The 25247-nt window shown below is 45.1% G+C and overlaps 1 long non-coding RNA gene across 3 annotated transcripts; it reads right to left on the bottom strand.

The window, feature by feature from the left end:
• Window positions 1–1410: 1410 nt before the first annotated feature.
• Window positions 1411–20625, bottom strand: LOC135269264 (uncharacterized). Of its 3 annotated transcripts, XR_010337687.1 has the most exons (4): window positions 20542–20625; window positions 8250–8364; window positions 2258–2589; window positions 1411–1941 (listed from the first exon to the last, which is right to left on the bottom strand). It is a non-coding gene; the product is annotated as an uncharacterized LOC135269264 (long non-coding RNA). The 3 variants fall into 3 exon arrangements; XR_010337754.1 differs by lacking the exons at window positions 1411–1941; window positions 2258–2589 and adding an exon at window positions 7287–7750 and having other exon boundaries at window positions 7802–8364; XR_010337765.1 differs by lacking the exons at window positions 1411–1941; window positions 2258–2589; window positions 20542–20625 and adding exons at window positions 7287–7750; window positions 15889–15984 and having other exon boundaries at window positions 7802–8364.
• Between the last annotated feature and the right edge of the window lie 4622 nt (window positions 20626–25247).

Here is a 25247-nt window from a genome sequence, read left to right as displayed (position 1 = left end):
AATTGTCATTTATTGACACAATGGAATACTATACAGCAATGATTATGACAAACCATAACTACATGAGATAATACAAGTGAATCTTATAAACATTGTTGCACAGAAGAACTCAGACACAAAAGAGTACATGTCGTATGATTCAATTTATGCAAAATTCAAAAGCAAGCAAGCAAGATTAATCCACACTGCTAGATAGGAGTGTGGTTATCTTTGGGAAGCTATTGACTGAAGGGGACATCTGGGGGGTCTTCGGTGATGCTGCTAATGTTCTTTCTTTTTATCTAGTGCTGGTTACATGAGTGAGTTCATTTTGTGAAGATTCATCGTTTGTACACTTATTGTATGTATACTTTGCAATATTTACATTATAATTATCAAAACTCTGAAGAGTCTGTGATTTTAGCCTGCCACTAAATAATAGCCCAGCATCTCATGGATGCTGCAGGATCCTAGGTCAGAGACAAAGGACTTCATTATTCACAGGAATCATAAGCTTCATGTTTGTATCAGTTCCCTTTAACCCTCAAGACCCACAGGGGTGACGTGGAGATTATCCCTGGTGGAAGCTGCACATTCTGTGCATTTGCATCAGACCTGAGAAATCCTAGCCTAGGAAACCCCAGTCTCATGAAGGGACTCTAAGCAAACCCTGCTTAAACTTTGTCTTGGAAGGAGACATTATTTTTATTATACTGCACAGCAAACAAATCTGCCCCACCTCAGAGGGAGACCCTGTTTCTATCTTCCAAGGCTATTCACTATATGAATATATTTGAAAAGATAGTCTAGAACAAAACCTGTTAGTGCCTTTGCTCACACTGTAGAGAATTACCTCTCAACACTATTGCAATCAAAACGTACATTTACAAAGTCTTTAGGTAAATCATTACAGACAAGGCCATAATTTGATATTCCACTTCTTCAAGTCCCAGAGGTGATCATGACTTGTTTGGTGCATACCTTTCCAGACTATTAGCTATACAATCACAAATATCTATATCTATATAGATACGTATCTGTATTGATACCTACATATGTACTTACATATGTATCGATACCTACATGTGTACACTCTATCTCTCTCTCTCTCTCTCTCTCTATATATATATATATATTTAGAGCACCTGCAGCACTAAACACATCCTTAGATTCAGCAAGGATTTTCGAGTAAAAGGTTGGTGCACTGTCGGGGCTCACAATGCAAGACTGAGCATGGGGTGGGAAATGGGGTTGGGGGGAGCTAGAGAAGGAGGCAAACTAAATTCCGCCGCCTTTCAGCTCCTCGTGGCCCCCACAAAAGCCAGACAACAAACTAAGACTCTCTCTCTATATATATATAGAGAGAGAGAGAAACAGAGATAGAGACAAAGAAACAGAGATAGAGACAAAGAGAAGTGACTTGGGGGCAGTATGGAGTGTGAATTAAAAATTTGACATCATTCTCCCCATGTTATTTTACAACTTATTTTCACATAAAAGGATCTTGGCATTTTTCTTTTCCTTCTTTCCCTGCCACTATATGCCAACAGATCTTCCTTTTTCTAAACTGCTACCTAGAGAGCCATGACATGGATGTGCCATGGTTTAATTAAACATTCCCCTTTTGAATGGGTTCAGTTTTTTCTTTCTTTTATTGCGAACAGTGCTTCAGTGACCATTGTTAGACAGGTCTCTTTATAAATTTGTGCAAATATCTACTTAGAGTGGATTGAGGAAGGACAAAGAAGAAGGACTGCTGTCAAATTTACCCTCCAAAAACGTCATCCCAGTTACATCTCACTGGTAGTTTAGGAAAGTACCATTTCCCCATGACCCGGCCAACATGAAACATATTGTTCACTTTAATTTTTGTCATTTGGAAAGGATAAAAAATTACATCTTGTTGGTGTGTTTTAGTTTGCATTCCCCCAGTCTCTAGCAAGCCTGAACATATTTTCATGCCTTAATTCTTTTTTTTTTTTTTTTTTTTTTTGAGACGGAGTTTCGCTCTTGTTACCCAGGCTGGAGTGCAATGGCGCGATCTCGGCTCACCGCAACCTCCGCCTCCTGGGTTCAGGCAATTCTCCTGCCTCAGCCTCCTGAGTAGCTGGGATTACAGGCACGCGCCACCGTGCCCAGCTAATTTTTTGTATTTTTAGTAGAGACAGGGTTTCACCATGTTGACCGGGATGGTCTCGATCTCTTGATCTCGTGATCCACCTTCCTCGGCTTCCTAAAGTGCTGGGATTACAGGCGTGAGCCACCGCACCCGGCCCGCCTTAATTCTTAAATTACCATTTCTTAACATTTATGTGCCCAGAACTATAACAGGCAGTTTACGTGAACTGTTTCATTTTATCTTCACAATTCATCCCTAATATAATAGTGAGGAAGGAGCCAATATTTTTCCCAGCTTACAGATGAGTAAACTGAGGCTTAGAAGCTAGGGAACTAGAGTGGATTCATACATCCAGTAAGTGTTTGTGGCAGCAAACGCTTCCTGTCAATTAATTACACAGTATCTGTTCTCTTCTTCTTCAGTAAAATAATCCAAACTTTAATGGGAGCAGTAACTGTGTGCAGCTTCAAATTCATACCCCCCAGCCTTCCCTGTAGGTAGAATAGCCATGTGATCACATTGTTACCAATGCATTACAGCTGCAGGCTGAGGGTGGAGCTGGTTCCCAAAAGGCTCTTCGAAAGGAGGAGTAGTTCTTTTGCGTTTCCCTTCCTCCTCCTGCAGCAGCCGTGGGAGGACCCTGAAAAAAGGTGGCGTGGAAAGATAAAAGGAATCCAGGACATTGACAACATCGTGGGGCCTGTTCTCTACCCTAGATTATTTACGTCTATAATTCTGGTTACATGAGCAAACCCAGTCTGCTTTTCTGTTATTACTGATACGATGATGGAGCCAGGATTTGAACCAAAGCTATGCTGAGTCATTCCTTCTTGTCCAGGTAACGCTCTCCACCCAAACACAATGCTATTACTGCAGAAGTCACCATCTGTGCCCAATAAACACTGGAAAAATCTTGCTCCAGCTGTTCTTTCTCAGGACGATTGGGAGTTGCAAGTCTTGGAAGTAAGAATAATTTCAACCTCATAACAGTAATAGAAAAGGTGGTACTCGTGATAGATAAAAGTAGAAATAGCCTGACACAGCATAACTTTCTGTATTGACAGCATCTACACAGGGAAGCATGGATTTATAGAAAAGAACAACATGACAAACATTTACAAACAAAGTTCTGACTCTGGCCTCACTGTCGTATTTGCTGTTGACCTTAGAAAAATCACATCGTTACTGTTTTCCTTTTCTTGCAATGTTGATAAGATAGATCTTTGTGCCATGTGCTTGTGATGAGAATCCAATGATGAAATATACATAAAAGCTTTTCCAAAAAAAATCAACATGTTCAGTGCTCTGAACCCGGAGGGAATCACTACACGAACATTGCATTCCTAGTGTATGTGTGACCTATACACAGAAAACCCTATGGTTATTATCAGATTGTAGTGGCCCCAATTTTCTACCTCTTTTTTAGCCATTAAGTCGTAGGAGCCCTCATGAGACACAAGAATAATGTCAGAATGGAGCAACATTGTCGCAGTGAGGAATAGGTGTGCCTGTGTGTGTGGGCACGTGTGTGTGCAAGATTTAACCTTTTTCTCATTGAGTTTCATACATTTCATGCAAAGTATTGCTGAATATTCATTGATCTATCTAGTAACCACAAGTATGATATTAGAAATGTATTACTTATCTATATTTTTGAAATGTTGAAATAATTCAGTGTTGATCCTTTGCAAGATAGGTTTGCTCCCTTTAAACTAAAGTGACAATAACACCTAAGCCGTCCTCGGTTTCTCTCAAGTTGTGCTGATATCCTTGATGTCTCTAACAAACCAGAGACTGCCTGTGAGAATCCTGTATGTCACCATTAAATTGAAAAGGGCCTGAAATATCAAAACCTCACTTCTGGTAGGGAAGGGACGCGAGAAAAAAGCAAACCGATGGTTATTCATGAATCACTCCCGGCCTGCCATGATAAATAACAGTGGCCTCTTTCTCCTCTTCGCTGGGCTCGTAATATTCTCCCTGAAGGTGTTTTACCTGCCCAGAAAGAATTGGGCTGGAGGGATTATCTAGTAAAAATGATTTTTAAAGCCTCTTAAAACGCAAAAGCCTGTGTTTGGGTTCTGAGTCATTCTTTTTGCATACAACAAACAATGTCCAATTAATCTCAGCAGACTGGGGAGATGGGACTACGACAATCTGCCGTGTTTAGTCTGTGGTTTTGTGACAACCTAGTGATGTTAAGAGAAAATTAAATACTCGATAAAAGAGCTTCTTTTAAAAGATTACAAGCGAAGGGGTCTAGATTTGGGCTTCTCCTACAACATAAAACATGAGGATTCACTGTTCAAACATGGGTTCTGCAGATAAGGTAGGAAATATGCCATTTCCACATTAAAAGGGTGGCATATTATTTGGAATGAAATACAGCAGTGCAAAAATAATCAGTCAAAGTGCAGTGTCAGGGTGTTTTTATGTAGATTTCTGAATGTCCTTTCATTGTTTCAACAGAGAGCTGCTGTTTTCTCCCGAGCTGACAGGCAATGCTATGTGATATGTTGGCAAACAATTTTACTGTTTTCCTCTCTCTTCTTATGAACGATATTTATAGACTCCGAATTGCATTTGGTTCCGCTTTCCGACACAGTTATCTTCTTGGGCGTGGATTAAATGAAGATCTGGGTGTTGAAAGACATTTACATAAGTGCTGTTTGTGAACTGGAAGGCCAGTTCTTCTATTATCGCCAGAACATTTAAATCTTAATGACTGGCATTGTTGTCTAAAAGACGGTGTTTTTCCTGCTGAGAAACTGCATTAGATTCAAGAAACGAAGCTCATTTCCATTCTCTCAGCAGTCTCTCTAGAAATGACATGCAGTGCTTGAAACTGTTTATTTCCAAATTCAGGCCTCCCTCGCATCAGTCATCAGCTTCAATTACCAGTTTTCCGGAGCCGAGCCATCAGGCAGTCTGACACCGGGGTCCGGCCTAATTCCCACCTTCTCCAGAGTCAAGAGCATAATGTGCGGATGAAAAGGTGCAAAATAGCCTGGACTTCATTAGCATGCAGGGCCTGGCTGTTCATTTGCCGGCTGCGAATGGAAGTTCTGACACTCGGAGCTTGCTGCAAAATGAGAAAAGTCCTCTTCAGGGGAGATGAGGTCCTTGGTGGTGAGGAAAGGTCATCAAAAAGACAGCCGCTGCCCTTGCTCCCTGCTCTCCATGACTGCTTATTGATTCCAGGAACACCTCATTACACGCCGGATCAACATATTATTGCCGTGTTCTGGGACTGAATTGTTTACAAGTGTCTTTATCGCCAGCAAAGGCCTGCCCGGAGATGCATGACTACACTCATTTGGCTGTGACCCGCCAATTATGTGTTATCCGATATGTTGCTGGGTATCTTGATCTTTGCCCGGGTCTTCTCCTGGCATCAACACAGTCCCATTTACTACTTCTTTCTAACCACTCTTTGGGAAAGTAGCCATTAGCCTGTCAGTGTGTAAATGTGCGTGTGTGTGTGTGTGTGTGTGTGTGTTACCTCTGCTACAGGAAATCTGAGCGTCGATGCTCCATTGCTTGCTATTCATGAAGTTCATAATCATTTGGGGGAAAGAAATTCTCTCTCACACTCACACACACACACTTTTTTTTAAATGGCATCCAGGGTAACCCACACAATTTGCAATCAGTATGCACAACAGAGAGCATAATGCAGCTTGTTATCAGCTCCCTCTGCTTACATATAGGCCCTACGAGAAAGCTGTCATATTTTATTTGGGCATAGCTACTGCAAACCCCCGCACAGGACCGTTTTAATCTTTCATTACAGACACTTCTATGACTCCATAAAAGAAAGAGTGGACTAGCAACTTGATTAAAAACTCAGTAAAGAGATTGGGCAAACCCTCCCACCCCCCAGAAGTGGGGCTACAGCCCTAATTTCTTACTGAGGCCACTCTGCAATGCAAATGGGACTTCTATTTCCCTCTGATGGTGGCTACTGACAGACATTTAGTAATGCCGAGAATTGACAACTTGTTGATTTTTGTGAATATTACTTGGAGAAGGTTTAATGACTCCACCAAACGTTAGGACCATCTCAACCAAATACTAAAAGGGGCGCCATTTCATTTACATCTCCTATTGCCATCAAGAATGACTCTAGTGAGTTTTTCAGAGCAGGGTGCAGCGATACAGATGTCAAGAAACTTGCCTTTATTTTTCTTGGAAGCATACATCTTGGCAATGGGCACATATTAATATAATGAGTGAAGTGAAATCAAGAATCTAACTGCCTTTAGGAAAGTGACATCTGTAAGCACATTCATTTCCAGCAATTTCCTATATTTGTTTGGGATTTATCTTTCTTTAATTTTTTCCAGGTATTTTTTTCTTTCCAGTTTTGAGAGAGGAGTTTTGTAATGACACCAAGCTCTTTTGGTTCTTTCCAAAATCCCTCAGTTTTGGCTTTCTGACAAATCACAATTAATAATTGGAAAAGACTGATTAAGACTCCCTCATCAGGGTGCTTCAACTCAAAGCATCCATTGAAGATACTTGCTAAACCCAGTGTTTAAGGACGCTGCAAATTCTGTAGTATTATCAACCAATAAGTAGCCTTTAGAAGACAGAGATGATTGGAAGAATTACTCATGGTTTATTTCAGGGGGCACTATTGCACAAGAAGCCTGATCAAAGGATAAAGCTGGAACAAGGAGTGTTTACCAACGTTCCCATCTGAGGAGCAAGTATCAGTGTGGTTGGAGCTCAGAGAAGGACAAAAAGGGTAACACTCAATAACCAGGAGTCATCCAAAAAAAGGGACTTCTTTACACATTCACAAGAGATTGTAATGATGTAGCAGTGGGAATGCCCAGACAGTAGGCAATTTGGGGTTGAATGCTCTAGGTAGAAGGGAGAGCTCCATCCAGGAGATTCTGCCAATTTTTATAACCAGCTCGTCTGTTTTTTCCATGATAAAAGAGAATCCCTCTCTGTTATGGCTTAAATGCCTCATCTTTATGAATTCCTCAAACTGGCACCAAAAAATTGTTTTCAATTAACAGAATGGCCAGTCATCCTAGATCCTGTGGATTGCTTCCCTATCATTAGGAATCACAGGCACCTACATATATTTTTTAATACTGAATAGAAAATGCATACACATGGTCTACAAGCACCGTGGTGTGATGAGATGATCAGATGGTAACCCCACAAAAGAAGCTTGTTTTAAAAATCATTTATTAAATACAACTTTGTGCCAGGAAACTTTCTAGAAAGTTGGCATATATTAACTGATGTATTACTCACAACCCGGTGACGTAAGTATTATTATTCCCCTTTACGGATGAGGAAGCCTTCTTGCACATCTAGTAGGGTTTTCCAGTGTGCTCAAGGTCATGTGGCAGAGGCAGAATTAAAACTCGATGGGACCCATGGCAGAGCCCACACTCTATTCCACCGCCCTTGCAGCCAGCATCCGCTACACATTTCCAAGAATCCTATAAAGCACCCTTTTTTGTACGCCAGCCAACATGAATGCAGAAAGAGTTGCTAGTTGCGATAATGAATGTGTTGAAGCCATCATCTTTTACATATCTTATATCCTTTGCCGTGAGGTGGGCTGTGGAAGCCTTCTTTGACTGATAGAATAAAGTAAGTTTTGATATAAAAAGGCGATTCTGGCCACTTAATTAATAGAATAAAGTAAATTTTGATACAAAAGGCGATTCTGGCCACTTAATTAAAAAGTGGTGGGGGTTGCAGGGAGAACATATTCGGGGGTCTATAGCAATGCTCCCACTGGTCAGTAGGAGTATCTGAGGATGTCTTGTCAGTCTGTGGCTCTTAAAGTCATCCCATTTGCCTTTGGATCTTCCTTTAGTGGTTCTACTGAAAAAAAAACAATACTTAATACACTTCCGGTGGCTATCATAGCCAGTTCTCCCACAGGGTTATTCTACCATTGGAAACCTAATGAGGAAAGTTCCAATCGCAACACAAGAGACTGGATTCCAAAGGCTTGAAGGATATTCATCTACTGACTACAGACCTACACAAACAGGTTCACAAGTGCTGGAATCTTCCTGTCTCATGTGTTCATTTTTCCCTGCTGTCCATGGGAATGTTAGCCACTTTCTGGTGCCTAAAATAATGTATCATTCAGAATGTCTCCTGGACTACTGGCCTGGCTAAAATTAAGGGAGATGACTTGTCCACAGGGACCCTTCCTCCTCATTTCTCCTTCCTTCAGCATCAGTAGCCTCTAATCTTCCAGCAAGTTTATGCTTCCCCAGTCTCTTCTGTAAGAGAAAGAGAAACACTGCTCTTATCAGTTCATTTGCACTAAGGCACCAGAGATTCAAATGTAAACCCTATCCTTCCCATTCCATCTCCAACAGTAGTACTTGTACCATAAAAGAGGGCAATGCTTGACCCAAAGCAATCGTGTGTCATGATGGGGATGGAGGGGAGGTGTGGTATTTGGGGAGGGGAAGCCTTCCAGGTGATCTATTCCAGTGGGAACAAATTTGGCCATTCCTGATGTAGACGTTTACATCACCTAAGCCTCACTCAGGCTGTCAGAATTATTTAATTTTCAGAATGATCAGTTGGAGACTCTAGAGAACTCTACTAGAAATGAGCTCTACTGATCTAATATTAACCCAAGGGCTACTGATCTAAAATTAACCAAAGGGCAGATGTATGCTGGTCACTCTCTCCACCCAGCCCTTACTTCTGGGTCTTTCGGCTTTGCACAGACACACATGTTGGGACTCCACTATGTACTCAAACTGTACAGAGTATTCTTGGAGCTCTAACTTGCATTTTCTGCCCTCAAAGAGCCAACAGGGCAGAAACAAGTGTCTTGTGACACTTGTGACAAAAAGCATCACAAGACAGTAAATGATTAAAGACAAAAATAACAAGCGTGTATAATAAGAGGTGCCCTAAGAGTTGGGTTAGCATAAAAGACTCCCATGGACTAGCATGATGGGAAAGGCTTTCTACATGAAGTAGGATAAGAGTGTGTCTTGGAGATTTGAATAAGTGGAAAGAGGGGTGGGTAAGAATGATAGTATCCAAATATTACCACTCTCAGTTTTCTGCATTCCATGCAGCTCCTCCCACTGATAGGAAGAGTGGCGGCTCACACCGTGGCCCTAGTTGGAGGCTGCAGTGAGTTGTGATCTCATCACTGCACGCCAGCCTGGGCCACATGGCCAGACACTGTCTGTTAAATAAATAAATAGGCTTGGCGCAGTGGCTTACATCTGTAATCCCAGCACTTTGGGAGGCCAAGGTGGGCAGATCACTTGAGATCAGGAGTTTGAGACCAGCCTGGCCAACATGACAAAACCCCATCTCTACCAAAAATATAAAAAATTAGCTGGGCATGGTGGTGCACACCTTAATTCCAGCTACTCAGGAGGCCGAGGCACAAGAATCACTTGAACCCAGGAGGCAAGGTTACGGTGAACAGAGATCATGCCACTGCACCCCAGCCTGGGTGATGGGGTGAGACTCTGTCTCAAAAATAAATAAATAAATGTAAATAAAAAGAGGAGGAGCCTCTTCCCCCTCCCCTTGAATCTGGCTGCACTTGGCAGCTTGCTCTGGCTGCATAGACTATAAAAGGACTAGCGGCTTCCACTGTCTCCTTCTTGGATCCCAGCTGCCATGCATCAAAGAAGTCCACACTAGGGTACAGAATGATTAGAGGTCATGTGGAGATAGGCCCTGGGAGGTGAAAGAGTGTCTTGGACTTTCCACAAAAATAAGCCTAGCTGACCCTCCATAGAGAGTGCCCAATAAATCCTGCTAGAAATTCTGAACAATGGAATTGTGAAAAAAATAAAATAAGTTGTTATTGTTTTAAGTCACTAAGTTTTGGGGTGGTTCATTAAGCAGCAACAGACAAGTGAAACAGTAAAATAAAGAGGAGTACATGAGTGGTGAACTGCTTTCCACAGGTGAAGATGGCATAAACGAAATGAAAATGGGTGCATACGCTATTAGGGAGCCCTACACTGAGTAAACCAGCCTGGCTAGAGCAAGTATTTCAGGTTAACAACTAGAAGAATACAGATCGATAAATCAGGCCCAAATAGCTTTAGTGTGGGAAAGAGATCTTTAAAGCAGCCCGTGCGATGTCCTCTAAAGGAGGTGCTGTCAGTGTCAATAGCTCCTTAACTGTCTATATCAGTATGTACCAGCTCAATGTCCAACCACCAGCATCTGTGTGTTTCATTGCCTGGGAACTTTGTTTTGGTCCCTGAAGCTCATTCTGCTTATGCAACAGGCTAGAAGTGCTGGGGAAATAATGGCAGCGGAGTAGCCCTCAACCAGTGACTGATGGAATTGGTGTATAAATATTCCAGCTCAGGTGTGTGCTACATGTTTCCCAGAGCTTGCAGTAGAATTAAATTCCAGGTGTCCACAATGGCAACCTGCTTTATAATACACCTTAATGGTTGCCTTCCCTTCTCTGTCTCTCAACCTCATTCCCCGCACTGGTGTTTCCAGAGATCACCTTTCAATTGCTTGCTTTTGGAGAAACCCAAACTAAGATGCTTTCATTTTACAGGTAAGAAAACTAAAGCCAGGACGAAGACTACTTTGAGCAGGTGTTATAACGAAATGAACCAAAATATGCAGCTCTTCAAACAAAACAGAAATTTATTCTTGCCATATAAACAGTCCAGGATGGGAGGGCAGATTCTGCTCCCAGAAGTCTTCTCAGGACCCAGACCATTGGGGAACCTTTGCCATCCTCAGTACATGGCTCTCATTAGTGTAATTCCCAGCCAGCAAGAAGGAACAGGGAGGTGCAAGTATGAGATTACATTACTTCTGCTTGCATGCCACTGGTGAATGCTTAGTCACATGGTCCTCATGTTACTGCAAGGGAGGCTGGGAAACGTAGTTCAGCTGGTCGGCGGGTGCCCAGCAAGAAGAGAATAAATGATGACAAGTAGCAGACAGGAGTCTCTGACCTTGGAAGATTAGTTGGTTGCCAAAGTGCCGACAGCTAGTTAGTGGACAAGTGGAACTATAAACCTTTCTGCATACTACTTTTTCCTTACTCCCGACTTGGATTCTAACCAGACTGCGGCAGGGCTCAAATGTCATGTTGAAGAGTCTGGTATTCTGCAAGGTCCATCTCCCCTCATCATAGAAGCAGCAAAGCAGAATAAGCCCTTGAAGCCCCTCTCAGGCTCAGTCTACATGAGGTTTCTGGATTGGACTCTGTGTTCAAAGCAATAGCATAGAGACTCTATGCTTTCAAACAGAGCCAGCCAGTCTCACTGCTAGACCATGTCACCCCATGGTACAGATTTTTAAATGCACCTGTTACTTTACTGACAAACACCAAAACAATGTCTTAGAAACCATACAAACCACACAATTCAACAACGATGGGCAGGGTACACCTGTATGACACTCAACCTGTCAGATTGGAATCCTGGCCAGGAGAGGGAGAGGAAAGAACCAGGCAGCTAGCTGAAAGCTACGGAGATCAGAGATACTTGTAGTCATCTCTGAAGAATCTGAATTTGTTTCAGCAGCTTCCAATTATCCACAGGCTGACAAAGCTCTTTCTTTTTGAGCCCATTATCACAGATGAAAATACTAGAAGGTTAAGCCCACCCAGCACAGCTCACTTATATATGGAAGAAAATGAGAGGAGACAGGTTTATCTAAGTGGATCCTATTCATAAATTTTACATGCTAATCTGAATTTTTCAAATTCACTTTTTGACTGGATTTGGGGTTATGCTCACCATATGTGTACAAATCGTCATTTTAAAAAAAAAGGACAATGAAAGCAAATGAATTGTTTACTAGAAAAATTCGTTTAATGACTCTGCACTGTCCTGTCAATTAAAAAAAAATCCTTTATCCTCAATAGACATTGCACTAAATTTTAAAATCATTATTCTGCCTTGACATTCTTTAACTTTCCCCAAGATATAAGGTATATGTTTTTTACACTTAGGTTGAAAATTACCAAGGTTTGTGCCATTTAAGTTATTGGACACAACTCATTGCTATATTTCTAATATTTTTGTGCAAGTGAACAAGAGAAGCAGTTACCTCTGATTTGAACTCTATACAGGAAGGTGGTATTTTGGATTTTTTTTCCCTGCAACAATTTCCTGTTATGCTCAACAAACCTCCCTCCAAATGCAAACCTCAGTCTCAGTTAGTAGACTGTGTTGAAAATATGTGTTTAATCACCAAAAAAGCCAAGTATTTATCAGGATAGGCCTTCCAAACTCATCAACTTTAATGGTATCCAGACAGCTTTTCTGGAGAGGGCTCATTAGTTAAAAAAAAAAAAAAAAATCTCAAAATGTCCATGTTCTGTAGCTTTACTTACATAGTCAAAAATATAATCCAAGTTCTCTGCCTTCTTGTTTAATAGCCATTTTCTGCCTACATACTGCCTTGAAAAATAGTCAAACAAATGTAAAGACGATAAATATCAAGCATAAATGAACTAGTGCCAAAGGGGATAGGTTCTGTACATAAAAATGAGCAACACCAGTGGCTGCGGATTAAGAAACTGAATATGTTGGTGTTTAAAATTAGAATGGTTCCCCAAAGGATTGAAAATGTTCCATTTAAGAAAAGAAACGTTTTCAAATCACTCTGCTGACTAAAGAAGTCTGAATCAAAGTCAGAAATTAATAATAGGATGTAGACAGAGGGCCCCCAATCATAAATAACAGAGATGATTTTTATATGTACAAAAGGCTGCATGGCCTAGCAGTGTCTATAGTTCTACAGGGAAAAAAACCTAATGAAATGCAAGAAGAAATTGTTAAAAATAGAAATGAATGTGCCTGGTAGAAATGCTATTGTTGTATCCTTGTGACACAATGACTTGTTTTCTGGAAAAGTAATTCTTCAACTGAGCCCAGGCAAGCATTGTATTCATTGTAAAGTTGTATATTTAAACCTGTAGTCTGAAGGGTTTGCCTGTATTTAAAGCTCAATGCTACCCGGGGCTCATTAGCGTACCAGGACAAAGCTCTAGCATATTACTGCTTTGACACTCCTCAGAACTTCTAGGTAGTTTTCAGTGGCTTCAAGTACTTAGATTGTCAGCAGTATAGGAAATAGAAAGTAGAATATTGAATGCGTGAGGTGTATACATCAAACATGTGGGAATGTATAGACAGAGAGATAAAGATCCTCCACGAACATCCTATTATATAGCAGAGGGTGCAGAACAATTCCAGGGTAAACGCAGACTTGGAGTAAACAGAGCTGCAATGTGCAGGTTGCACGAATTAGAGCAGCCTGAGACTCATTCAAGATCAAATGGTTCCTTTCTAGACTTTTTATCAGGAACAGGCTCTGCTCTGAGTTACAGAAAGATAAAAGAACACAATCGCAGCCACACAATCTTTAGTGTAGAGACAAAGAGAGCAAGGGATAAGTGTTTAACGACAGAACGGCCTCATTCTACAAGTGCCTCCTTCCCAATTTGGGCCAACTCAGTGCTTTGGCTGAGTCTGTGACAGGATGTGTGCCCTCTCCATGGTTTTCGATAAACCTGTGCTTTGCGGGAAGCTGCCATCAGGATGAGGGTGCCCTGGCTGAGGGTGAAGCTAGGAAGGAAGGACAGTGGTCAGAAGGAGGATAGCCAGGAGAAGGATAGGCAGGGCAATATCCAGCCAAAATAATTTACCCCTGCTTTCTGGTAAATGCAATTTATTTTTACGAATTTATATTTGAAATAAACAATACCTGTATGTGGGGAGAAAAGCTAAAGGTACAAAAAACAGCACAGTGGAAAGTTGTAGCCCACTACCTTGGTTCCTCTCCAGTGGTAACTGTAAGCCTTCCTTGCAGATATTTCCACGCACAAATTGTCACTCAATTTCAAACCATGACCTTGAAAAACACAGCTCCTCATTCCAATCCAGCCCCTCCCAGCACCAAGTCTTCTCTTTCCCTCAGGTCATTCTTTACTCAGCCCCACTCCCCAACATGCTTCTTCATCTCGGGGTACCTGACGGAAGATCTGTTGACACCTTGATGACCCAGGCGCGCTTTTTTTTTTTTTTTTTTTTTTTTTGGTGATTTTTATATAAGGGTTAGAGTTATTACTTAATGATTATTACTTATTTTACACATTGTCGTCTGCTGATGTTTAAAAGATAAGAAGACATTTGTCAGGGCGGGCGCCTGAGTCTCTCAGAGGACTCGGCAGACCCTGCCAAAACGTTTCCAAACTTATATATGGAAGAAATAGTCATTGGGCTGCCAGATAATTCAGAAACTATTTGTATGAGCTGTTTATCAAATTATTAACCGCACAGATGTTGTTTGGCTGAAGAGCAGCTGAATCCCCTCTCTGGCAGCCGCGGAGACAAAGGTCTCCAGGAATAATTGGAGATGTGCACGGAATATTAAATTAATTTACTGCTCTTAATTCTTATGCAAATTCTGACCTCTGATGGCGCCTATCAATTATCCCGCGCGCAGTGAAAGCGAAAGCGACAGTTTCTTTTCTTCGCATTGCTTTTTTTTTTTTTTTAAGAACTCGAAAAAGGAAATATTTGCAATAAGCAGGCGGTAGGAGCACTTCGTAACTGGAATTATTTAATTGAATCTCCAAGTTTTTAGCATGTCCGTGGAGAATAAAACCCCAGGGCGCAGGGGAGAGGGTGGGAGGAGACAGGGGGCGGAGGAATTTGTTGGTTTGACTGTACACCTGCGGACGGCGTGAAAATACAGCCAAGAGCAGGGACCAGTGATGTCAAATAAAACATTGGCTTGTAGGCGGGCACGGGCCTAGGGAATCGCGCGAGCTCAGCGTTAGCCCGGGTTTCACTGAGGCCGGCGATTCGAAGTGAGGCGCGTTTCCGCAAACTGCATCGCTAGGGACCCGGCGTGGAAGCGCCTCTGCGCGGCTTTCTTCCACCGCTGCCTACAAGGTCTCCCTGAGCTCTGGCTTCCATTTACTTACATTTGGGGGGTTTTAACCTTAGAAGGTTCCTGCTTTTACAATCGCTTACCAAAAAAACATTTTTTTTTTTTCTTTTTGTTCTTTGTAAAACCAAACCACTATGCTGTGCGTTCAAGTTCAACTCTATTGAAATCCCGGGTGGGCCGAAATAAGATTTAATTGTCTCCTGCGTGGAGAAGTGACACCCACTCTTTCCCCTGAAATTGAGCAAACACCAGGGCTTTGTCTGAGCTTGTGGCTTAAACGCCGCGCGGTTTCTGCACCCAGTTGGTGGGTTGTAAGACCGGGGATCTCCAGTCTTTCATCGTTTCTAATAAGGAAAACCAAATCAGGCCCATAATGTCAGCAGCCCCCGCCCGACCTCGCCGGGACCTCGGCAGCCCTACGTTGTCGCCAGCGGCCTCGGCGCAGCCACGACGCGCCGCCTTTCAGCTCCTCGTGGCCCCCACAAAAGCCAGACAACAATATCAATTAATCATGCAGCGGGCAAACAAGGAGATTTATCCCGCGACAAACAGCCCCACCGAGAGCCGCTGAATGGGCGTGATTAGCATGTGAAAAGGCGAGCAAAACTCCGCAGTTCAACAGCTAAAGAGCAATTTGATGGGGCTGGGATGGGGAAATTACTTGATTAGCGTCCGTCGGAGGAGAGCACGGTTACAGCCCCTCGGCCGGGAATCCGACAGGAGAACAAACGCGCTGGTAAAGGCGGCGAAGTGCAGGGAGCGCGGGCGAAGGAGGGAGCGCGGGGGCCGGCACCTAGACGCGATCGGGGTGGGGGCAGGAATCGCGGGCATAGGGGCTGACCTGCTAGCCCCTGACAAACGCCGACCACCCTCACCTAGGGATCCCGGGCCGGGACCGGACGGACCTCACCCAGCGCTGGAGGTCAACCTTAATTTAAAACGCTGCCCCGGCTCTGGCCCCGAAAGAGAGTGACAGAGGCGCGTGCGGGGGGAGAGGCCCACCCACGCCGTCCCTGGAGTCCCCTCAAATGCCCCAGGGACGCAGTTCGCGGCTGCCCAGGTCGGAATCGTGACGCTAGAGGCGCGGCCTTTCCAACCGGGAGCTCGGCGCTTCCATTTGGGCAGGCAGCGAACTTTGGGGCCGGGCAGGAAGTGTTTTCCCGCTCCTTCTAATGTAACCGCCCCATTCCTGCCTCCTAGATAAGCTGCCACGATTGGGCTTGGGGTCGGCTTTGGGCAAGAAAGGGTTCCTCGGCTGCGCGACTGTCGGGAGGAGGTGGGAGTTGGAACGGAGCGCCCTAGCTGCGTGCAGGGGGCTGGAGGCTCTCGGGGGGCACGCGGGGGTGGGGGTGGAGTGCAGCTCGGGGTGAAGGCGCGACCGCCTTGGGGCAGGGGCCGTGACCGAGCAGGCTTCGGGCTCTCCCTAGGCTCGGTTGGATAGCCCCAGGCCGGCCTTGGATCCTTGGAAGCGGATACGCCGAGCCAGATCTGGCGGCGTGGCACGTTGGACATCGCGGTATCTTCCTCAGGCCTGGAGGGCAGCGCTGAAGGCCCGCGGCCAAGATTTTGCTTTAGGTATACTTGGGCCTCGCAAGTGGGGTGTTTGCGAACAGAGACCCCGGCGAATCGCCAAGGAGCGGCGCGGCTCAGTGTCTCCACCGCAAGGCCAAGTGGAGACTGAGGGCACGATGAGGCCCCCTGCTGCCTATCATATCTTAAGCGGCCACCACACCTTACCCGGAAAAGACCCTGGAGTTAAAGCCTGCGCCTACACCAGAGAGGGGGAATTTAAGTTTCCCACTCTCGACGTGTCTGGAACCTTCCCTGTACCCACAACCCCCTGCTCCCTGGCTCCTCCCAGTGCCAAGGAGGGGGAAAGACTCCCATCCTGTCCCCAAAGTCTCAGACTAACTCGCTCCAGGTCACGGGACCCACTAAAAGGGTCTTTCCAGCTCTTGCACCGAACTGGGGTGCAGCGGCAAGCCTCCGAGACCTGGAGAGAATTTAATGCGGCCTTCACATACGTAAGAAAGACTTCAACGCACAGAATCGCCAAAGCCCTTTCTGTCTTAAATAAATCCTGATCCTTGGCACAGAAGAACGGAGAACCAAGGAGTCAACCCCTATTTTATAAGAAAAAAAAGGAGAGGGAAGGGAGTGGATAGCCCCCATTGAGCGGAACAATTGTCACGCAGTTGAACAGTGTCAGTTAAACCGCAGCTCTGGCGAACTTCAAAAGGCTTAATTCTTTTTGAAATGTCTGTGGTGGTGGGTGTGCAGCGAACCCCAGCTCGCCGGTCGCCGCTCACCCCGCTCGCCTCTCTCTCCTGGACTCGGTGCTTGAAGCCCCAGTGCGGCTCCCTCCTTTTTCTGTCTGCAGCTGGACCCGGGAGCCCGGACTCCCGGCTTGGCGCCTGTACTGAAAGCGGAGAAGGACGTCGCGGCCCGCAGGCCTGGAGGCCTGGAGGGCGCATGGGTGTGCACCGTGCAGCGGCTGGTCTGGCGCTAGGAACACCAGACCCGCGAAGCTGGAGGGTGCACTCCCCTGGCGCAGAGCCCCAAATCTCGGCGCTCTCCAAAGGCGCCAACGCTGCAAGCAATGGTGGCAGGACAAACCGAAATGCGTGTCTCGCGCACCCGCCCATCTTTCTCTGCTCAACACTAGAGCGCCTCGTGCCTCGAAGCGCTTCCTTGGGGTGGCAGGGTTGTTCCTACGAATAGCCACGGCTCGGGTCTGGCTTGGTAGTTATTTTTCCAAGTTCTGCCTGGTGCCCATCATATTGCCCTGAAAAGCAAAAGAGGCCGCTGCAATTTATTCCAATGGGCGGTTTTTAAGAAGCTGGCAATTTGAATCTGCTGGGTGTTGTTTAGTGCAATATGAAATCAAATGATCCTATTTCTCAAATAACAGTGTCTGTGAGGAGAAGTGAATCCTCTGAAAGGGTAATTGTCTGCTGATGGTGTTTCCCATTATACCCGATCTTGGCCTAAATGGTGTTCGGTAGCGGGGCGGAGAGCGAAGGGGTGAAATCAGTGTGCGCCAACTCGCGCTCAGGAGACAGGAAAAGGTAGTACCGCTCGCATCCTGGCACGTCGAAGGAACAATGCCATCCCACGAGTCACCGTTCGACTCATCTTGCAGGTGTCCGAAATCATTATTAGATTTGAGTGAACTTGTGGACGGACGGAGTATAAGACTAACTCTTCTTCCTTCAGTCGTGCAGCAGACTGACGACAATTTGGGAAATAAAACCCAGCTTGGCGCCCCTTATCCCACTCCACCCCCGCACCTCAAAGTCGTTACTGACACTCTCAGTCCTTTCTTCCAATGACTCACTGCTGTGTAGGACCTTTCCAGTCCAGCTTCTGGAAAACAAATGTAATTCCTGGGAAAGATAGTATGTCCACCAGGCGCACGTTATTTATAATGCATGGCACCTTTGGGAGAAACAGGTTGGTCTTGGGCTTTTACATTGTTCTCCGTGGGCCCAGCCACTGTTTGGTGGAACCAGATATAAGGGGATCAGTTTGTGTCTGAGAGAAGCACAGATGAGGAGCAAATTTAAGGAATAATTTTCATAACAAGGACAAAAGCGGCTTGCCGAAACCAGCGCGTTGGCCTTTGGTCTCGTCAATACCCCGAGGTGGAGCGCTAGCGTGCACACGGGTAATACCAGAGGCTGCTTCTCCTTAAAATGACTCCCGGCTCCAGAGATGGAGAGAAGGCCGCAAGCAACAGCCTTGTCTATAAACCTTCATTAGTTATTACTAACACACCTTGAGGGGAGTGGCCTCCTCTTTAGAGCCTGCGGGCCAGGACAGAGAAGTGCGGGAGAAAGACGCATCCAGTTCTGCAGCGGCTTGGGGCCCAGGACGCGGGGCGGCTTCCCAGCACGTCAATGCCTCCCCTCCCCTTATTGTGTGTGCGTGTGTGTGTGTGTGTGTGTGTGTGTGTGTGTGTTTTCCTAAGAAGGGTTTTGTGTGTTCCAAATATCCTGAAATTGCTGTCACAACCTACCTCCTCTGCTAATTTGGGGCATTTCAGGCTGAGCCTCCTAGAACCAATTTGTAGCCGGCTTGTTTCTGCTCTAGCTAGGCAGGTTTTGTCTACATACTGTCTCTCGGTGTTTTGAGAGAAGACACGCACACACACATTTTTTCCTCTGTTTACAAGCCCATTTGGTTGTTCATGATTTTTCCCCTTCCTTGGTGTTACCTCCAAATATCTGGAGAAGCTGGGAGAGAAATGGTCATGCCTGCATATCCAAGGAGCCCAGCCTAGGAAGCTTCCATCTCTGTCTAGGAGGAAGATACGGCCACTGCACCTGGAGCCCGAGGCACCGGACAACGGGCGCGCGATTCCTGGCGCTTTCATGGGCCTCTCTGGCAGAAGGAACGCGGGTAGCTTGGGTTCAACCCGCGGCGTCCCCTTTAGAATGCCATTACCCAGATGAAAATCCAGCCAGCAAGGCCTGGACGCCGAGCTCGGTGCAGCCTTGGTCAGAACGCTTTCTTTTTCACTCTCCCTCTCTAGGTCTGAGCAACCCCCCAGGTGGTTGTTTCCTAGGGTCTTCTGAGGACATCCCTACCTATCGAGGGCCTGCCCTCCCCAGGCTAAAAGTTCAGTCCTTCGATGCTGTCATGGAATAAGAGGCGACTCTCCCTGTGTCCCGCAAGTGGCTTCTCGGGGTACCCCTGTGAGGCTGCCTCCCCCCCCGCCCGCGCGTAGACCTGGCTCCGCACCGCCGCAAAAGGAGCCGCCTCTCTCGCCCGGGGCTGGACTGCGCCGCAGTGGCGGGGACAGTAGAAGCGCCGCGGGCCCCCTCACCCGGCGCGGGTCCTGCGCTCACACTTCTCCCAGGGGAAGAAGTGGCCACGCCCGAACCCCTCTATCCGACCCCTTCAGGAGAAAAGAGTGACGGCTAAGATTTCCTACAATAACCTCAGTTTAGATGGGGTTTTCGCGCCTCTCCTAGGAATCCGGCTGGAACCCCCGGAGACTCTGCGCCTAGAGTTTTGTGGGCGTCTCTCCGCCTCCCCTTAGCTTCCGGCTCTCGTAGGCTTCACCCACCCGCTTCTTCCCCTGGACTTGCCTGAACCCTGCCGAATACTAGGCAAGGCCGGGGTCCGCGGGCTGGGGAAGAGAAGGGGCTTCGGGTGTCCCAAACCGACCGCCACCTCGGCCTGGCATGCGGGGAAACACCTTAAAGTCAAGGCGCGGGGTGGGGGCGGAGGATGGGAGCCAGAGAGAGACCCAGAGGGGCGTCCCTTCCCCCCAGGGGTCTCGGGATCCTAGGGACTCTCTAAGACCCCAGGGCAGAGAAAATAGGAATTTTAAAAAACAAATCTTCCCTTGCCTGAGGCCATTTTCCAGCCTTCTACGCGCCTTTGCCGGGGAAAGAGTCGATGGCTCGCCCTGCTCTTCCGCTCAGATCAGACTACCCCTTGCCCACACCTCTCCTCCCCTCTGCAAGACACCCCTTCCCCCACCCCGACCCCGCCGCCCTCCCCTCTCCAGACCCACTGACCTTGGGAAGGCGCGGACCCGCCGCTCGCCGAGCCTCGCCGGGCACTGCGCACGGGAAGAGCGGGATCCGCGCGCAGCCCCGACCCGCCGGCTAGTCGGCGTCGGCTGGGCTGCAGAGGCGGCGCAGAGCTCCCCTCCCCCACGCCTTATAATTTAATCACACGCGATATTAAATTATCAAGCTGCTCATTAATCATCAAGCGAGTTATTGGGACTGAACACGCCGCCGCTTGTTTTGACAGCCCGGAACCATTCGCGGGGGTCGGGGTGTGTCTGGGTTTGGGGGGTGGGGGATAGCTAGCCACTCTTGAGAAACACTGCGAGCCCCACGCAGGCTGCTGGAGACTCTTGCCTGGAAAAAGATGTGGAAACGCGAAGTCTGGGCGTCAGAGTTTGGTCGAGGATCTGTCAAAAGCCCAAACGTATCCCTCCTGGGCCCCTTTCCTGAATATTTGGATTTTGATCACGATGATTAAAACAGCCGGCGGTGCGTAATCAACAGCATCTTAATTTGCAGTTTTTCAGGAGGGTGACTTTGACCTGAATCTGTGTGTCTTCATTGCCCAGTGTGGACGGTTTGAAGTTAATGCGGTTGAAATACAGATGGAGTGAGATCACTGAAGTCATTTCAAAAGAAAACTTTTCCCTAGTTCAAAGGGTCTCTCTTGCCTTTCACATACTACATATGTGGAGGGAGAGAAATAAATAATTTTTAAAATTAAATTCTTAATTTGGGGTATTCATATTAAAAATGATCTACAAGTTTCACCCTGGAGTGCTTAGAACCTGGTTTTATTTTCTAGGGTTTTATTTTTCCTTTTCTCTATTTCAATTAAAGGAATCTCTTTAAATGAATAAACCAATTAAATAAAACTTCTTATTATTTCATTCCATACAATAAAAGAAACAAATGCTCTTTAAAAGTTGTCTTAATGGCACAAAGGAGAGTAATTAGTTCTCGGCATTCACACAAGCAGAACGATAAACAAGAGGGAAAGCATCCTGGTGTAGATGTGAATCTGCAAACCAACTTTTAAAAAATATACCTAGTTTGAAATTAGTCTTTGAAAGAAATGTAATTCCCAAATTAAGTCTCTTCCCACCTTAGCATAAACCAAGGCTAGTTTTTAGCAGAAGACCAGTTCCTCTGGTCAAGGGCTGTGAATTTCACTAAGTTGGCAAGCCAAGTTTTCTACACAAATCAGAGATCAAATCAAGCTGTTTTCCCTTTTAAAAATATGAAGTATAAACAAATACCAAACCGGGCCATGTTCCAAATCCTCAGCAGCTAAATTGCATTTAACTTTTCTACCAGAAAGTGTGATCTATTTAGTAAGCTAATAAGTACATAAATCCTACCCCCTGCTTATGTTTTATCTCAGAATATCATTGATAATATTGAATGTGTCCAAGACCATTCGTGAGTTATTTTCTCTTCTATTAATCTGTTGTCTGCATTTTTCTATCCTGTCCACTAACACACGAAGAGATGGGTATCAAAACTCAACACACACACACACACACACACACACACACACACATACTGCGAGGTGAAATTCACATATCCTAAAGAAGCTAGGGCAGAGGGGAGAAAGCCGCAATATGGATGTGATGTTTTTTCATAAGCCGATGGAGAAAAATATCTTGACTATCTTTATCCAGGCAATTCATGCCTACATATGTTCTGCAATGACCGGGGCATTTGTTGTCAGGGACTGAGAGATGTCTTTCTATACCAGGAGCTTTTTCTAGTAAAAGTGAGCCATTGGTTAAAAAATTGTATCTGAAGAGTTTGTTTTAAAACTGGAGATTTTGAACATAACCTGAATTATCCAGACCACATGGATTGGTGAACTTGGCAATTGTGTACTTCTGAAATGTAGAATGAGGATCAAGACTGTATGAGAAGCTTTTGAAAAAAATTAAAACATAATTTTGTTGAGTAGAGTCACTAAAAATGTGAAAAAAAAAATTCCTTCCATTTATTTGCCTATTTTCTTCATTGTACCTTTTTTGCCCACATCACCCATTTGATGCTCACTGGAATGCTACAAGTGTGAATTCGAGATGAGAATTTATCTCCACTCCTGAGGCTCAAGTTACGGAACTTGTTCACCACTAGATCAAAAGCAAGAAGCCACATTTCCTGACTCCTAGTCCAGTGCTCTTTCCAAACAATAGCTAACATAAAGATCTAAGTTGTTCTTTCGTTTTTTTTTTTTTTTTGAGACGGAGTTTCGCTCGTTACCCAGGCTAGAGTGCAATGGCGCGATCTCGGCTCACCGCAACCTCCGCCTCCTGGGTTCAAGCAATTCTCCTGCCTCAGCCTCCCGAGTAGCTGGGATTACAGGTATGCGCCACCATGCCCAGCTAATTTTTTGTATTTTTAGTAGAGACGGGGTTTCACCGTGTTGACCAGGATGGTCTCGATCTCTTGGCCTCGTGATCCACCCGCCTCGGCCTTCCAAAGTGCTGGGATTACAAGCGTGAGCCACCGCGCCCGGCCCTAATTTGTTCCTTTTTAATAGGCCCTCCCCATCACTAAATAAGATTGAACACTTTAATTCTCTGAAGCTCTGTCAGAATGTAGCAAGTTTGGAAAGCACTCTTGACTAGAGGTCAGTTCAGCCCTTAATTATAGCTCTGTGACTTTGAACAAGTCACTCTCTTACTTTAGTTGGGTTCCCCTGGAAGCCAGCCCTGAGCCCAAGATGAGTGCAAACAGATTTTCAGGAAGTGATCTCAGGAAGCAACACCGTAGGGGGAGTAGGGAAAAGAAACAAGGAAGGGCAGGGAGCAATACAGAGTGAATTACTAAGCACGTTATCATTTTATGCAACTGGAACTTTATACTGCTAGAGAAACTTTGGGAGGTAATGTAGATGCCTACTTTAGGGACAAGGGAAATGTAGTGTCCAATTACTGGTTGAGGACTTCTGGGGTGAGCATTATCTGCCTACACTGTGGACTTGCCTCATAGGAGGCGAAGAAGACATTGGCCAAAGAAAGCCCTTAGATAAAGGGACATAGATGCTGGCAGTGGGATGGTGGGCTGATGTGCATGGAAATGGTGAGTCCCATTGTATTTTCCAAAAATAGCTGCATCTGTATTTCCCAGCCCACATGTTGTTTTGCAATTGACTTTGCCACTCTCCCATCAAGAAGTGGGACTTAGTTCTCCACCCTTTGAATCTGGATGGGCCCTGTGACTGCTTTAACCAATAGAACACAGTGAAATTGACATTGTACTAACATCAGTGTGGGTGTTAATCAGCCAAGCAGCCTCCATTTCTTGTTTCTTGGAATGCTGGCTCTTGGGGCACTCCCTCTCAGAACCCAACCACCATGCTGGAGACTGATCAGGTGGGCGTGCAATTCAACAGCCTTAGCTGAGCTCCATAGACTGCCAGCATTAACCACTAATGTGGAGTGAGCAACCACCATGGGAATGAGTGATCTTGGATGTCCAGCCCAGCTGAGCCTTCAGAAGACTGCAGCTCCCACATCTGACTCTAACCACATAAGAGATCCTGCGATGGTTAGTTTATATATCAGCTTGGCTAGGCTATGGTAACCAGTAATTTGCTGTGAAGGTATTTTATATATGTAGTTAACATCTAAAATCAGTTGACTTTAAGTATTAGAGATTATCCTCAATAATGTGAATGGGCTTCATCTGATCAGTTGAAAGCCTTAAGAACAAAAACTAAAGTTTCCTGGAGAAGAAATTCTACCTCAAGACTGCTGCATCAACTACCGCCTGTATTTCCAGCCTGCCAGCCTAGGCTACAAAATTCAGATTTGCCAACCCCTGCAATTACATGGTCCAATTCCTTTAAGTATATACGTGAGACAGAGAAGGAAAGGAAGCAGATTTAAGAGGCTTAATGAGCAAGTTACCATTGAGGACAGCATATAGACACATATGTATATGGTACCTATGTCTATAATTGGCTTTTTTTCTCTGGAGAACTCTGGCTGAAAAGGATCCAAGCCAAGAACCACCCAGGTGAGCCCAATAAGCCCACAGAACCATAAAAGTAATAAAAAGCCATCATTTATCACACAGCAATAGATAATGAGAATAATCAGAACAGGAAGTGACAGTCTCCACTCTGCTTCTCTGTACCTCAGTTTCATCATCTCTGTAGTGAACATCTTGTCCTAGAAGGACATTTTAGCTCTTTTTGAACTTTCTTGCTCTCAAATCCCCAAGACTCATCAATGAGATGAACTATTTTGCTGACATTAAATTGATAATACATATTGTGTCAATGCCAAGGTGAAAAAAGAAATAATGAACAAAGAATTAATAAGATAAGATGGACAGATTGCTAAATTATAAAAATTGTGGCACCTGAAGAGGTTAAAAAGTTAGGCAGGTTAAGGTAAAAGGAGTTTTATTCTTCTTTATTAAGTTGCTTAAGTAAACCTGAAATATTTCTGTGGTTTTATGATGAGAGAGTTTTTATTGGTGCTGTTGTGAAATAATGGCAATGACCTTGTCTACAGGCTTTCTACTGAATAAGAGGTAACCATTTTCATCAAGGATGTAGCCAAAATATTCTAGAAATCAAGTTGAATATTGTAATAGAAAAAAAAATGAGGTTCAATTATTCTCCTACTCTTGGAATGCCTAGGTGCATTTTCTGAGATTTGAGGGGTCATGGGAGTCTTTGTATTTCTTTTCCTTCCCTGCAGCAGATA

This window comes from Aotus nancymaae, unplaced genomic scaffold (assembly GCF_030222135.1).
Source record: "Aotus nancymaae isolate 86718 unplaced genomic scaffold, 86718_ANA_hifiasm-v0.15.2.pri h1tg000001l, whole genome shotgun sequence".
Taxonomy (NCBI): Eukaryota; Metazoa; Chordata; class Mammalia; order Primates; family Aotidae; genus Aotus; species Aotus nancymaae.
The sequence above is the reverse complement of the archived record's forward strand: the minus strand, read 5'-3'. Positions and strand labels throughout refer to the sequence as shown.